The sequence below is a fragment of the Rutidosis leptorrhynchoides genome, chromosome 10, assembly GCF_046630445.1.
Source record: "Rutidosis leptorrhynchoides isolate AG116_Rl617_1_P2 chromosome 10, CSIRO_AGI_Rlap_v1, whole genome shotgun sequence".
Taxonomy (NCBI): Eukaryota; Viridiplantae; Streptophyta; class Magnoliopsida; order Asterales; family Asteraceae; genus Rutidosis; species Rutidosis leptorrhynchoides.
The window spans coordinates 342,337,175-342,353,794 of NC_092342.1; positions in this window are offsets into that span (position 1 = coordinate 342,337,175).

Consider the following 16,620-nt stretch of genomic DNA (forward strand, 5'->3'; position numbering starts at 1 on the left):
GGAAGAGAAGATCGACGCGTTTGTGAAAGGATTACCGGAAAGAATCCAAGAAGATATAAGTTCACACGAGCCCGCCTTCATACAACAGGCATGTAGAATGGCTCACAAACTAGTGAACCAGATTGAAGAAAGAATTAAAGAACAGACTGCTGAAGAGACCAATGTGAAGCAAGTCAAAAGAAAGTGGGAGGAAAACGGTGATAAAAATCACCAATACAACAACAACATCAATTACAACAATAATCGCAACAATTATCCCAGCAATCGCAACATCAATCGCAACTACAACAAACGGCCCAACAACAACAACAACAACAACAACAGCAACTACAACAATCATCCCAACAACAATAATAACCGTAACAACAACAACAATCAGAAGCAGCTATGCCAAAGGTGTGAAAAGTATCACTCGGGGTTCTGCACCAAATTTTGCAACAAGTGTAAAAGAAATGGTCATAGCGCGGCGAAGTGTGAGGTCTACGGACCAGGGGTTAATAGAACAAAAGGAACAAATGGTGTCAGAACGAGTAATGGCGGAGCAAGTAGTGTCGGAGCAAGTTATGCCAATGTAGTTTGTTATAAATGTGGAAAACCGGGTCACATCATTAGAAATTGCCCGAACCAGGAGAACACGAATGGACAAGGCCGCGGAAGAGTTTTCAATATTAATGCGGCAGAGGCACAAGAAGACCCGGAGCTTGTTACGGGTACGTTTCTTATTGACAATAAATCTGCTTACGTTTTATTTGATTCGGGTGCGGATAGAAGCTATATGAGTAGAGATTTTTGTGCTAAATTAAGTTGTCCATTGACGCCTTTGGATAGTAAATTTTTACTCGAATTAGCAAATGGTAAATTAATTTCAGCAGATAATATATGTCGGAATCGAGAAATTAAACTGGTTAGCGAAACATTTAAGATTGATTTGATACCAGTAGAGTTAGGGAGTTTTGATGTGATAATCGGTATGGACTGGTTGAAAGAAGTGAAAGCAGAGATCGTTTGTTACAAAAATGCAATTCGCATTATACGAGAAAAAGGAAAACCCTTAATGGTGTACGGAGAAAAGGGCAACACGAAGCTACATCTTATTAGTAATTTGAAGGCACAAAAACTAATAAGAAAAGGTTGCTATGCTGTTCTAGCACACGTCGAGAAAGTACAAACTGAAGAATAGAGCATCAATGATGTTCCCATTGCAAAAGAATTTCCCGATGTATTTTCGAAAGAATTACCGGGATTACCCCCACATCGATCCGTTGAATTTCAAATAGATCTTGTACCAGGAGCTGCACCAATAGCTCGTGCTCCTTACAGACTCGCACCCAGCGAGATGAAAGAACTGCAAAGCCAATTACAAGAACTTTTAGAGCGTGGTTTCATTCGACCAAGCACATCATCGTGGAGAGCTCCTGTTTTGTTTGTCAAGAAGAAAGATGGTACATTCAGGTTGTGTATCGACTACCGAGAGTTGAACAAACTTACCATCAAGAACCGCTACCCACTACCGAGAATCGACGACTTATTTGATCAACTACAAGGCTCGTCTGTTTATTCAAAGATTGACTTACGTTCTGGGTATCATCAAATGCGGGTGAAAAAAGATGATATTCCAAAGACTGCTTTCAGAACACATTACGGTCATTACGAGTTTATGGTCATGCCATTTGGTTTAACTAATGCACCAGCTGTGTTCATGGACCTTATGAACCGAGTGTGTGGACCATACCTTGACAAGTTTGTCATTGTTTTCATTGATGACATACTTATTTACTCAAAGAATGACCAAGAACACGGTGAACATTTGAGAAAGGTGTTAGAAGTATTGAGGAAGGAAGAATTGTACGCTAAGTTTTCAAAGTGTGCATTTTGGTTGGAAGAAGTTCAATTCCTCGGTCACATAGTGAACAAAGAAGGTATTAAGGTGGATCCGGCAAAGATAGAAACTGTTGAAAAGTGGGAAACCCCGAAAACTCTGAAACACATACGCCAGTTTTTAGGACTAGCTGTTTACTACAGAAGGTTCACCCAAGACTTTTCCAGAATAGCAAAACCCTTGACTGCATTAACGCATAAAGGGAAGAAATTTGAATGGAATGATGAACAAGAGAAAGCGTTTCAGTTATTGAAGAAAAAGCTAACTACGGCACCTATATTGTCATTGCCTGAAGGGAATGATGATTTTGTGATTTATTGTGACGCATCAAAGCAAGGTCTCGGTTGTGTATTAATGCAACGAACGAAGGTGATTGCTTATGCGTCTAGACAATTGAAGATTCACGAGCAAAATTATACGACGCATGATTTGGAATTAGGCGCGGTTGTTTTTGCATTAAAGACTTGGAGGCATTACTTATATGGGGTCAAAAGTATTATATATACCGACCACAAAAGTCTTCAACACATATTTAATCAGAAACAACTGAATATGAGGCAGCGTAGGTGGATTGAATTATTGAATGATTATGACTTTGAGATTCGTTACCACCCGGGGAAGGCAAATGTGGTAGCCGATGCCTTGAGCAGGAAGGACAGAGAACCCATTCGAGTAAAATCTATGAATATAATGATTCATAATAACCTTACTACTCAAATAAAGGAGGCGCAACAAGGAGTTTTAAAAAAGGAAAATTTAAAGGATGAAATACCCAAAGGATCGGAGAAGCATCTTAATATTTGGGAAGACGGAACCCGGTATAGGGCTGAAAGGATTTGGGTACCAAAATTTGGAGATATGAGAGAAATGGTACTTAGAGAAGCTCATAAAACCAGATACTCAATACATCCTGGAACGGGGAAGATGTACAAGGATCTCAAGAAACATTTTTGGTGGCCGGGTATGAAAGCCGATATTGCTAAATACGTAGGAGAATGTTTGACGTGTTCTAAGGTCAAAGCTGAGCATCAGAAACCATCAGGTCTACTTCAACAACCCGAAATCCTGGAATGGAAATGGGAAAAAATTACCATGGATTTCATCACTAAATTGCCAAGGACTGCAAGTGGTTTTGATACTATTTGGGTAATAGTTGATCGTCTCACCAAATCAGCACACTTCCTACCAATAAGAGAAGATGACAAGATGGAGAAGTTAGCACGACTGTATTTGAAGGAAGTCATCTCCAGACATGGAATACCAATCTCTATTATCTCTGATAGGGATGGCAGATTTATTTCAAGATTCTGGCAGACATTACAGCAAGCATTAGGAACTCGTCTAGACATGAGTACTGCCTATCATCCACAAACTGATGGGCAGAGTGAAAGGACAATACAAACGCTTGAAGACATGCTACGAGCATGTGTTATTGATTTCGGAAACAGTTGGGATCGACATCTACCGTTAGCAGAATTTTCCTACAACAACAGCTACCATTCAAGCATTGAGATGGCGCCGTTTGAAGCACTTTATGGTAGAAAGTGCAGGTCTTCGATTTGTTGGAGTGAAGTGGGGGATAGACAGATTACGGGTCCGGAGATTATACAAGAAACTACCGAGAAGATCATCCAAATTCAACAACGGTTGAAAACCGCCCAAAGTCGACAAAAGAGCTATGCTGACATTAAAAGAAAAGATATAGAATTAGAAATTGGAGAGATGGTCATGCTTAAAGTTGCACCTTGGAAAGGCGTTGTTCGATTTGGTAAACGAGGGAAATTAAATCCAAGGTATATTGGACCGTTCAAGATTATTGATCGTGTCGAACCAGTAGCTTACCGACTTGAGTTACCTCAACAACTCGCGGCTATACATAACACTTTCCACATCTCGAATTTGAAGAAATGTTTTGCTAAAGAAGATCTCACTATTCCGTTAGATGAAATCCAAATCAACGAAAAACTTCAATTCATCGAAGAACCCGTCGAAATAATGGATCGTGAGGTTAAAAGACTTAAGCAAAACAAGATACCAATTGTTAAGGTTCGATGGAATGCTCGTAGAGGACCCGAGTTCACCTGGGAGCGTGAAGATCAGATGAAGAAGAAATACCCGCATCTATTTCCAGAAGATTCGTCAACACCTTCAACAGCTTAAAATTTCGGGACAAAATTTATTTAACGGGTAGGTACTGTAGTGACCCAAACTTTTCCATGTTTATATATATTAATTGAGATTGATATTTACATGATTAAATGTTTCTAACCCAATGTTTCTAATTGAAATATGTTTCATATAGACAATTGACCACCCAAGTTGACCGGTGATTCACGAACGTTAAAACTTGTAAAAACTATATGATGACATATATATGGATATATATAGTTAACATGATACTATGATAAGTAAACATATCATTAAGTATATTAACAATGAACTACATATGTAAAAACAAGACTACTAACTTAATGATTTTTAAACGAGACATATATGTAACGATTATCGTTGTAAAGACATTTAATGTATATATATCATATTCAGAGATATTCATACATGATAATATCATGATAATATAATAATTTAAAATCTCATTTGATATTATAAACATTGGGTTAACAACATTTAACAAGATCGTTAACCTAAAGGTTTCAAAACAACACTTACATGTAACGACTAACGATGACTTAACGACTCAGTTAAAATGTATATACATGTAGTGTTTTAATATGTATTTATACACTTTTGAAAGACTTCAATACACTTATCAAAATACTTCTACTTAACAAAAATGCTTACAATTACATCCTCGTTCGGTTTCATCAACAATTCTACTCGTATGCACCCGTATTCGTACTCGTACAATACACAGCTTTTAGATGTATGTACTATTGGTATATACACTCCAATGATCAGATTTTAGCAGCCCATGTGAGTCACCTAACACATGTGGGAACCATCATTTGGCAACTAGAATGAAATATCTCATAAAATTACAAAAATATGAGTAATCATTCATGACTTATTTACATAAAAACAAAATTACATATCCTTTATATCTAATCCATACACCAACGACCAAAAACACCTACAAACACTTTCATTCTTCAATTTTCTTCATCTAATTGATCTCTCTCAAGTTCTATCTTCAAGTTCTAAGTGTTCTTCATATATTCTACAAGTTCTAGTTACATAAAATCAAGAATACTTTCAAGTTTGCTAGCTCACTTCCAATCTTGTAAGGTGATCATCCAACCTCAAGAAATCTTTGTTTCTTACAGTAGGTTATCATTATAATACAAGGTAATAATCATATTCAAACTTTGGTTCAATTTCTATAACTATAACAATCTTATTTCAAGTGATGATCTTACTTGAACTTGTTTTCGTGTCATGATTCTGCTTCAAGAACTTCGAGCCATCCAAGGATCCGTTGAAGCTAGATCCATTTTTTTCTCTTTTCCAGTAGGTTTATCTAAGGAACTTAAGGTAGTAATGATGTTCATAACATCATTCGATTCATACATATAAAGCTATCTTATTCGAAGGTTTAAACTTGTAATCACTAGAACATAGTTTAGTTAATTCTAAACTTGTTCGCAAACAAAAGTAAATCCTTCTAACTTGACTTTTAAAATTAACTAAACACATGTTCTATATCTATATGATATTCTAACTTAATGATTTAAAACCTGAAAACACGAAAAACACCGTAAAACCGGATTTACGCCGTCGTAGTAACACCGCGGGCTGTTTTGGGTTAGTTAATTAAAAACTATGATAAACTTTGATTTAAAAGTTGTTATTCTGAGAAAATGATTTTTATTATGAACATGAAACTATATCCAAAAATTATGGTTAAACTCAAAGTGGAAGTATGTTTTCTAAAATGGTCATCTAGACGTCGTTCTTTCGACTGAAATGACTACCTTTACAAAAACGACTTGTAACTTATTCTTCCGACTATAAACCTATACTTTTTCTGTTTAGATTCATAAAATAGAGTTCAATATGAAACCATAGCAATTTGATTCACTCAAAACGGATTTAAAATGAAGAAGTTATGGGTAAAACAAGATTGGATAATTTTTCTCATTTTAGCTACGTGAAAATTGGTAACAAATCTATTCCAACCATAACTTAATCAACTTGTATTGTATATTATGTAATCTTGAGATACCATAGACACGTATACAATGTTTCAACCTATCATGTCGACACATCTATATATATTTCGGAACAACCATAGACACTCTATATGTGAATGTTGGAGTTAGCTATACAGGGTTGAGGTTGATTCCAAAATATATATAGTTTGAGTTGTAATCAATACTGAGATACGTATACACTGGGTCGTGGATTGATTCAAGATAATATTTATTGATTTATTTCCGTACATCTAACTGTGGACAACTAGTTGTAGGTTACTAACGAGGACAGCTGACTTAATAAACTTAAAACATCAAAATATATTAAAAGTGTTGTAAATATATTTTGAACATACTTTAATATATATGTATATATTGTTATAGGTTCGTGAATCAACAGTGGCCAAGTCTTACTTCTCGACGAAGTAAAAATATGTGAAAGTGAGTTATAGTCCCACTTTTAAAATCTAATATTTTTGGGATGAGAATACATGCAGGTTTTATAAATGATTTACAAAATAGACACAAGTACGTGAAACTACATTCTATGGTTGAATTATCGAAATCGAATATACCCCTTTTTATTAAGTCTGGTAATCTAAGAATTAGGGAACAGACACCCTAATTGACGAGAATCCTAAAGATAGATCTATTGGGCCTAACAAACCCCATCCAAAGTACCGGATGCTTTAGTACTTCGAAATTTATATCATATCCGAAGGGTGTCCCGGAATGATGGGGATATTCTTATATATGCATCTTGTTAATGTCGGTTACCAGGTGTTCACCATATGAATGATTTTTATCTCTATGTATGGGATGTGTATTGAAATATGAAATCTTGTGGTCTATTGTTACGATTTGATATATATGGGTTAAACCTATAACTCACCAACATTTTTTGTTGACGTTTAAAGCATGTTTATTCTCAGGTGAATATTAAGAGCTTCCGCTGTTGCATACTAAAATAAGGACAAGATTTGTAGTCCATGTTTGTATGATATTGTGTAAAAACTGCATTCAAAAAACTGATTTCGATGTAACATATTTGTATTGTAAACCATTATGTAATGGTCGTGTGTAAACAGGATATTTTAGATTATCATTATTTGATAATCTACGTAAAGCTTTTTAAACCTTTATTTATGAAATAAAGGTTATGGTTTGTTTTAAAAATGAATGCAGTCTTTGAAAAACGTCTCATATAGAGGTCAAAACCTCGCAACGAAATCAATTAATATGGAACGTTTTTAATCAATAAGAACGGGACATTTCAGATAGCTCGGCGAAGCGTTGGTTATAGGCCTCGAGATTGTTTCCGACCGCCTTCAAAGTTCTTAGCTCTTGTTCAAGCTTTCGGGTTTCTTCGCGAGGGAAGTATTCAACAATCATCTTCTCCCTTAAATCGGCCCAAGAGAGGGCATGAGCTTCATCGGTACCCACCGATTGAACATAGGTGTTCCACCACGTGAGGGCGACACCGGCGAAAGTGTGAGTGGAGTATTTGACCTTGTCTTGGTCCCGCCAACCGCTTATGCTAAAGACAGCCTCCGTTTTTTCGAACCATCGAGTGAGTGTAACCGGTCCCCCGGTTCCATCATAAGTGTGAGGTTTGCACCCCATAAAAGCCTTGTAGGAGCACCCTTCGCTAGAGTTACCGGCTCCTTGGTTGTTGTTGTTGTTATTGTTATTGTTGTTGTTGGAGGAGTGACCGGCCATGGCCGCCTCTACGGCGGTGGCCACCATTCGTTGTAGTGCTTGTTCGGGAGTTTCACGGCGTGGCACGCGACGAGGAGGCATTGTTCCTTCAAAACACAAGAATACCGTTGATTAGTATTTTCAATAATACTAATCATGATATGGAATAAGGATAGATAGAAAAATTTTCCTTGACTCGCCTTAAATTCTTTATGCCACAATGTCGGAACGTTCATATGAGTCACCGTAATATAATCCCGGAAATTATATTACCCTAATTCATATGTGCATTCGACATTATTTCACTAAGTCAAGGTGGCGTGTCAATTAAATTAAATAACGTGAGATTTAGATTGAATAAGAATTAGATATGATAGAAGAGTTCGAGTATAATGCACAAGTAGTCAAGTAATTCCTACGTTAAGTCTATATGCCGGTTGTAGTCTAGACTCACCAATGTACCCTATGACTCGGGGTCGCCACCAATGAACTCTAAATCCCTACAACCAAGGCTCTGATACCATCTGTAGCGACCCGACCAAATCAGGTTTGACGGCGCCGACTACTTAGGTCTCGTTGCATGGTCATAAGTTTTTAACAGGACGTTTGACCAAAGTATGTCGCATTCATTTCATAAGTAAAAGGATGTTTCAAGTTTACAAATGTAGTTCAAAAGACTAGATACATTACAATGTTTAACGTACAAATGAAACCTATGCGACACAATTTAAAGTAGTCAAAAGACGCTCCAACTATGTATGTATACTCAACATCCAAGCAAGTATCAAAAAGAGTGCGGAAGCATGTATCATTAAGCATTCAAGGACCTGAGAAAACATAAAAGAATTTGTCAACGAAAACGTTGGTGAAATCATAGTTGTATGCATAAAGTATATTTGTATCACAAGATTTAGTATAAATCGTTTATCAAGCGTATACATCTCAAAGATGTGTTTGTATCACGAGCACCCAATTATCAAGCTTAACTGAATCTTACCTCTGCATAATAGTGTTAGAACCTACACTATACATCGAAAGTACGTTTCATTCATCTGAATGAGGGTTCGTCAAACCCGCATGGCCACACAACATAATTTCTCGCTTACACCCTACAAGTGTAACTAATGATAATTGGACTTGAGGATTTTCGTTCTAACTCGTATGTATCTTTGCTTTCGTATAGTATTCAAAGTATCAAAGTATGAAAAGTATATATATACATGTGAAAAGTATATATAAGTATGTAATGTATATGTTTTCTCATCCCACGATTTTAAAAGTATAAAAGTATTTGAAAAGTGGGGCTATGATCTCACCTTGAGTGTATGAATGTAAATTTACTCCAACAAGTAACGTGTGCTAGAACAATGCTAGTCTCGACCTAAATAAATAGGTTGTATCAATAACGATAGTCACGATTGGTCAAAGATGTTCAATTAGTCCTATGGCTCAATACGACTCGATTATGTAGCATGTGAATCAAATTGTCAAGTTTCATGCAAGATACAAGTATAGAATCATGTTAGAAAAATTGCATAATCATTTGGTTAAGTTTGACAAAAAGTAAAACTTTGGTCGGTCAAAGTCAACGAAAAAGTCAACGCGTTCGGGTCGGGTCCCGAACTATTTTTCTGTGCTAATTATTCATATATAAGTATGTTAGAACAAGTCTCATGTGAATCGGAGGTCCATAGCGTGCCAAACATTTTCCGTATAATTGACAAGTAGGTCAGAAGCTGGACATGGCTTAGGCCGCGCCGCGACCCAGGATTGCCGCGCCGCAGCATTGGTCGTGTGCTGGTACCTGGTCAGTCTGAATTGTTCAAGTCCAAAATCAAAACTCTTTCAAGCATAAATTACAAACCGCTAACACTTAGAACTCGCACCTTATATCATTAGAAAGCTAATTTGACAAGGAACCCAACTAAACACATTTCACCAACCGAAAACATTATTTGAAATAATCGACTTTTCAAATCAAATGATCAATCAATGCACACATTTAATACTTCAAATTTTACAAGTGCACATTTATGATTCAGGCATTTAATGCATACATAAAACACGCCGTTTTGTAGATAATCAAGCATGCAATACAACTAACTACTTACTAACAATAATTCATGGCTTTCAATGCATTAAATGTTCACGTTCAATTCTATCAAACCCTAACCAACAACCTCAAAATCACTAATCATGTTTATGAAGTTTTCTAAAACAACCTACACATCAAATTGAAGCTAGTGATGTTAGGAACACATTTAATACATGCATATATAACATTTAACATCATTCAAACAACCAAATCACCAAATCAAACACACCAAAGTTTATGTTCATGCTAGTTACTTCAAATAATAAAATCGAACATATAAATCATATATTCATGTTAGACTTGAGCCATAGACACTAATTAACAACTTTATAAGTTAAAAACATCAAGAACACAAAATCTAGTGATTTTAGAAAGTTGCCCAAATGAGATGCAATCGGTATGGAATCGAAGAGGAAGTTGCAAGGAGTTCAAATATGTAATTTGTTTTGATTGAAGCTTTCTTGAACGAATTTAGATGATGATTCCTTTGTTTGGAGAATTGAAAGAAAAATGGAAAGTATGAAGAGAAAAGGAAAAATGAAAATGAAAAAGATGAATGGATGGGAGTGGATTGACCACTTTGACATAGTCAAAAGTTTGGTCACATGGCAAGATTGGTCCCTCAAGTTTAAATCGGGTGCGTGAATTACCTAAACGAGATAATTTAAAACGCGTATTAACGGGAGGTGTTATAAACATATAACGGACTTTAAATAATTAAACGGAAAAGTAAACGGAAAAAGGCGGGATGTTACATTACCTACTCCTTAAAAGAAATTTCGTCCCGAAATTTAAGTAGGCGTAGTAGTCGTTGTTTCTTCCTCGGAATCTTGCGTTTCCGTAACCGGGAATAGATGAGGGCATTTCCTTTGCATTTGATCTTGCCTTTCCCAAGTAAACTCGGGTCCTCTTTTGGCGTTCCAACGGACTTTAACAATCGGAATTCGGCTTTGTTTCAATGTCTTGACGGAGGTGTCCACAATTTCAACCGGTTCCTCCACAAAATGAAGTTTGTCATCAATAGTAAGTTCCTCGAGAGGGATGATGATATCAGGTTCGGCAAGACACTTTTTCAAGTTAGATACATGGAAGGTAGGATGAACGGAGCTCAATTGAGGTAGAAGATCTAAACGATAAGCAACGGTCCCAATACGCTCCAAGATTTCGAAAGGACCAATATACCTTGGATTTAGCTTCTCGCGTTTCCCAAAACGGATTACACCTTTCCAAGGCGCGACTTTTAACATTACTCGATCACCGACTTGAAATTCAAGGTCGTTGCGTCGTTTGTCGGTATAGCTCTTTTGACGACTTCGGGCCATCCTAAGCCTATCTCGGATTTGAACGATTTTCTCGGTGGTTTCGTGAATGAGTTCGGGTCCAGTGATTTGCACGTCGCCTACCTCGGCCCAACAAAGAGGAGAGCGATACTTTCGGCCATATAACGCTTCAAAAGGTGTGGCTTTTATACTTGCGTGATAACTATTGTTGTAGGAGAATTCGGCGAGAGGTAAGTGCTTGTCCCAAGCTTTTCCAAAATCAACAACACAAGCCCGTAACATGTCCTCTAAGGTTTGAATTGTACGTTCGCTTTACCCATCGGTTTGAGGATGATATGCGGTGCTCATGTCTAAACGCGTTCCCAACGCTTCTTGCAAGGTACGCCAAAATCTAGAAACAAAACGGCCATCTCGGTCGGAGATAATCGATAAAGGTACACCGTGTTGGGCTACGATCTCCTTAATGTAAAGTTGTGCAAGTTTCTCCATTTTGTCCGTTTCTTTCATGGCAAGGAAGTGTGCAGATTTGGTGAGACGGCCAACAATAACCCAAATAGTATCATAACCGCCCATCGTTTTTGGTAGTTTGGTGATAAAATCCATCGTTATCCTTTCCCACTTCCATTGCGGGATCTCGGGTTGTTGAAGTAGTCCGGAAGGTCTTTGGTGTTCGGCTTTGACTTTGGAACATGTCAAACACTTGGAAACATAAGTAGCTACGTCCCTTTTGATGTTCGGCCACCAATATTGTTGTTTAAGGTCGTGGTACATCTTATTGGCACCGGGGTGAATCGAGTATCGTGACTTATGGGCTTCATCTAAAATAAGACTTCGTAGGTCCCCATATCTAGGCACCCAAATCCTTCTGGTGAAATATCGAAGTCCGGTCTCCCTAACTTCGAATCGAGAGACGAGAATATTCAAGAGCTCGTGTGAAACGTTTTCATCCTTGAGAGCCTCATCTTGGGCTACCCGAATTTGGCTATTAAGGTTGGTGTGGATGGTGATGTTTAAAGCTCGGACACGAAGAGGCACCGCTCTTTCTTTTCGACTTAAGGCATCGGCTACTACGTTTGCCTTCCCGGGATGGTAACGAAGCTCGCAATCGTAATCGTTTAAGGTTTCAATCCACCTTCGTTGTCTCATGTTTAGTTGCTTTTGATCAAAGATGTGTTGGAGGCTTTTGTGATCGGTGAAGATAGTACTCTTGGTTCCATAAAGATAGTGTCTCCACATTTTAAGTGCGAAGACAACGGCTCCGAGTTCGAGATCATGTGTCGTGTAGTTTCGTTCATGAATTTTGAGTTGTCGAGAAGCATAAGAAATGACTTTCGTTCGTTGCATCAACACACACCCAAAACCATGTTTCGAGGCGTCGCAATACACAACAAAATCATCGTTGCCTTCGAGAAGTGACAAGATAGGAGCGGTGGTTAGCTTTGTTTTCAAGATTTGAAATGCGGACTTTTGTTCGGTCTCCCAAACGAATTTCTTTCCCTTGTGAGTTAACGCGGTTAGAGGACGAGCAACCAAAGAAAAATCCTTGATGAATCTACGATAGTATCCGGTGAGACCCAAGAATTGACGTATGTGAGTAGGAGTAGTAGGAGTCTCCCATTTACTAATGGCTTCGATTTTTGATGGATCGACTTTAATACCTTGATCACTTATAACATGACCAAGAAATTGAACTTCCTTCAACCAAAATTCACACTTGGAGAATTTGGCATAGAGTCGTTCTTGTCTTAAAAGTTCAAGCACAAGTCGAAGGTGTTCCTCGTGTTCTCCTTCGCTTTTAGAATAAACGAAAATATCATCGATGAACACGATAACGAATTTGTCAAGATACGGTTTGCACACGCGGTTCATAAGATCCATGAACACCGCCGGTGCGTTAGTGAGACCAAATGGCATGACAAGGAATTCATAACTATCATAACGAGTTCGGAAAGCGGTTTTGGAGCATCTTCCCCCTTAACCCTTAATTGATGATAACCCGAGAGGAGATCGATTTTCGAATATACACAAGACCCTTGTAGTTGATCAAAGAGGTCATCGATGCGAGGAAGAGGATATCGGTTCTTAACTGTCAATTTGTTTAGTTCACGATAATCAATGCACATTCGTAGGGATCCGTCTTTCTTTTTAACAAACAAAATCGGAGCGCCCCAAGGTGAATGGCTAGGTTGGATAAAACCACGATCAAGTAGTTCTTGGATTTGACTTTGCAATTCTTGCATTTCGGATGGAGCGAGTCTATATGGTGCACGTGCTACGGTTGCAGCTCCCGGAATAAGATCGATTTGGAATTCAACCGGTCGATGAGGTGGAAGACCCGGCAATTCGTCGAGAAATACATCGGAAAAGTCACTAACAATTGGCACATCATCGATATGCTTCTCATCGGACTCGACTTTCTTAACGTGAGCAAGGATCGCAAAACAACCCTTACGGAGTAGTTTTCTAACTTTAATGCATGAAACGAGGTTGAGTCCGGTGCAACTCTTATCGCCATAAACAATCAAGGTTCACTATTCTCGATAGGAATTCGGATTGCGTTAAGATCACAAAGAATGTGAGATTTCGTTTTGGCTAGCCAATTCATACCGATTATTACATCGAAGCTTCCTAGTTCCATGGGTATCAAGTCAATTTCAAACTCATTACCCAAAATGTTTAACGTACACCCCCGGTAATACGTGTCGGCACTCAATAGTTTCCCGTTGGCCACTTCAATGGTATAAGTGGTATCTAGTGGAAGTGGTGGAGTGCTAAAAGAATGAGTCAAAGTCTTGGATACAAAGCATTTATCGGCACCTGAATCGAATAAACAAGTAACATAAGTGTTGTTGAGAAGAAACGTACCCGTGACTAATTCATTGTCATCTCGGGCTTCCTCGGTGTTGATGTTGAAAGCTAGGACGCGTGTGTTGGGGTTGGCTTTCTTCTTTGGGCATGCATCTCTATAGTGACCCGGTTGGCTACATTTATAACAAACACCCGATCTTGGTGCATTGGGCCCCTTTTGAGCAACGGGAGCGGTGTTTCTACATTTGTGGGCCAAATGGCCACTCTTTTGACACTTGATGCAATACGGCCTTCCACATTCACCCAAATGATGTTTGTGGCACTTGTTGCAAAGCGGTAAAGTTCCGGCATAACCTTTCTTACCGTCGAGAGTGAAAGGCTTCTTGGCGGGGTTGTTGTTGTAATTGCTTGATTGAGAGGGTTCCCACTTTCTTTTGTTGCCGCCCGTTTTATCCTCGGCCTTAGGAGCCGGCACTACTACTTCATCCACCGTTTCTATTAATTGGCGGGCCATGTTCAAAGCGGCTTGGTGATTAGCGGGTTTGGAGGACATCACACCTTGTTTGATGCTCTTTGGAAGACCATCCATATAGAGTTCAACCCTTTGAGATTCGGGGTTCACGAGATTAGGACACATCAAGGATAGCTCGGCGAAGCGTTGGTTATAGGCCTAGAGATTGTTTCCGACCGCCTTCAAAGTTCTTAGCTCTTGTTCAAGCTTTCGGGTTTCTTCGCGAGGGAAGTATTCAACAATCATCTTCTCCCTTAAATCGGCCCAAGAGAGGGCATGAGCTTCATCGGTACCCACCGATTGAACATAGGTGTTCCACCACGCGAGGGCGACACCGGCGAAAGTGTGAGTGGAGTATTTGACCTTGTCTTGGTCCCGCCAACCGCTTATGCTAAAGACAGCCTCCATTTGTTCGAACCATCGAGTGAGTGTAACCGGTCCCCCGGTTCCATCATAAGTGTGAGGTTTGCACCCCATAAAAGCCTTGTAGGAGCACCATTCGCTAGAGTTACCGGCTCCTTGGTTGTTGTTGTTGTTATTGTTATTGTTGTTGTTGGAGGAGTGACCGGCCATGGCCGCCTCTACGGCGGTGGCCACCATTCGTTGTAGTGCTTGTTCGGGAGTTTCACGGCGTGGCACGCGACGAGGAGGCATTGTTCCTTCAAAACACAAGAATACCGTTGATTAGTATTTTCAATAATATTAATCATGATATGGAATAAGGATAGATAGAAAAATTTTCCTTGACTCGCCTTAAATTCTTTATGCCACAATGTCGGAACGTTCATATGAGTCACCGTAATATAATCCCGGAAATTATATTACCCTAATTCATATGTGCATTCGACATTATTTCACTAAGTCAAGGTGGCATGTCAATTAAATTAAATAACGTGAGATTTAGATTGAATAAGAATTAGATATGATAGAAGAGTTCGAGTATAATGCACAAGTAGTCAAGTAATTCCTACGTCAAGTCTATATGCCGGTTGTAGTCTAGACTCACCAATGTACCCTATGACTCGGGGTCAACACCAATGAACTCTAAATCCCTACAACCAAGGCTCTGATACCATCTGTAGCGACCCGACCAAATCAGGTTTGACGGCGCCGACTACTTAGGTCCCGTTGCATGGTCATAAGTTTTTAACAGGACGTTTGACCAAAGTATGTCGCATTCATTTCATAAGTAAAAGGATGTTTCAAGTTTACAAATGTAGTTCAAAAGACTAGATACATTACAATGTTTAACGTACAAATGAAACCTATGCGACACAATTTAAAGTAGTCAAAAGACGCTCCAACTATGCATGTATACTCAACATCCAAGCAAGTATCAAAAAGAGTGCGGAAGCATGTATCATTAAGCATTCAAGGACCTGAGAAAACATAAAAGAATTTGTCAACGAAAACGTTGGTGAAATCATAGTTGTATGCATAAAGTATATTTGTATCACAAGGTTTAGTATAAATCGTTTATCAAGCGTATACATCTCAAAGATGTGTTTGTATCACGAGCACCCAATTATCAAGCTTAACTGAATCTTACCTCTGCATAATAGTGTTAGAACCTACACTATACATCGAAAGTACGTTTCATTCATCTGAATGAGGGTTCATCAAACCCGCATGGCCACACAACATAATTTCTCGCTTACACCCTACAAGTGTAACTAATGATAATTGGACTTGAGGATTTTCGTTCTAACTCGTATGTATCTTTGCTTTCGTATAGTATTCAAAGTATCAAAGTATGAAAAGTATATATATACATGTGAAAAGTATATATAAGTATGTAATGTATATGTTTTCTCATCCCACGATTTTAAAAGTATAAAAGTATTTGAAAAGTGGGGCTATGATCTCACCTTGAGTGTATGAATGTAAATTTACTCCAACAAGTAACGTGTGCAAGAACAATGCTAGTCTCGACCTAAACAAATAGGTTGTATCAATAACGATAGTCACGATTGGTCAAAGATGTTCAATTAGTCCTATGGCTCAATACGACTCGATTATGTAGCATGTGAATCAAATTGTCAAGTTTCATGCAAGATACAAGTATAGAATCATGTTAGAAAGATTGCATAATCATTTGGTTAAGTTTGACAAAAAGTAAAACTTTGGTCGGTCAAAGTCAACGAAAAAGTCAACGCGTTCGGGTCGGGTCCCGAACTATTTTTCTGTGCTAATTATTCATA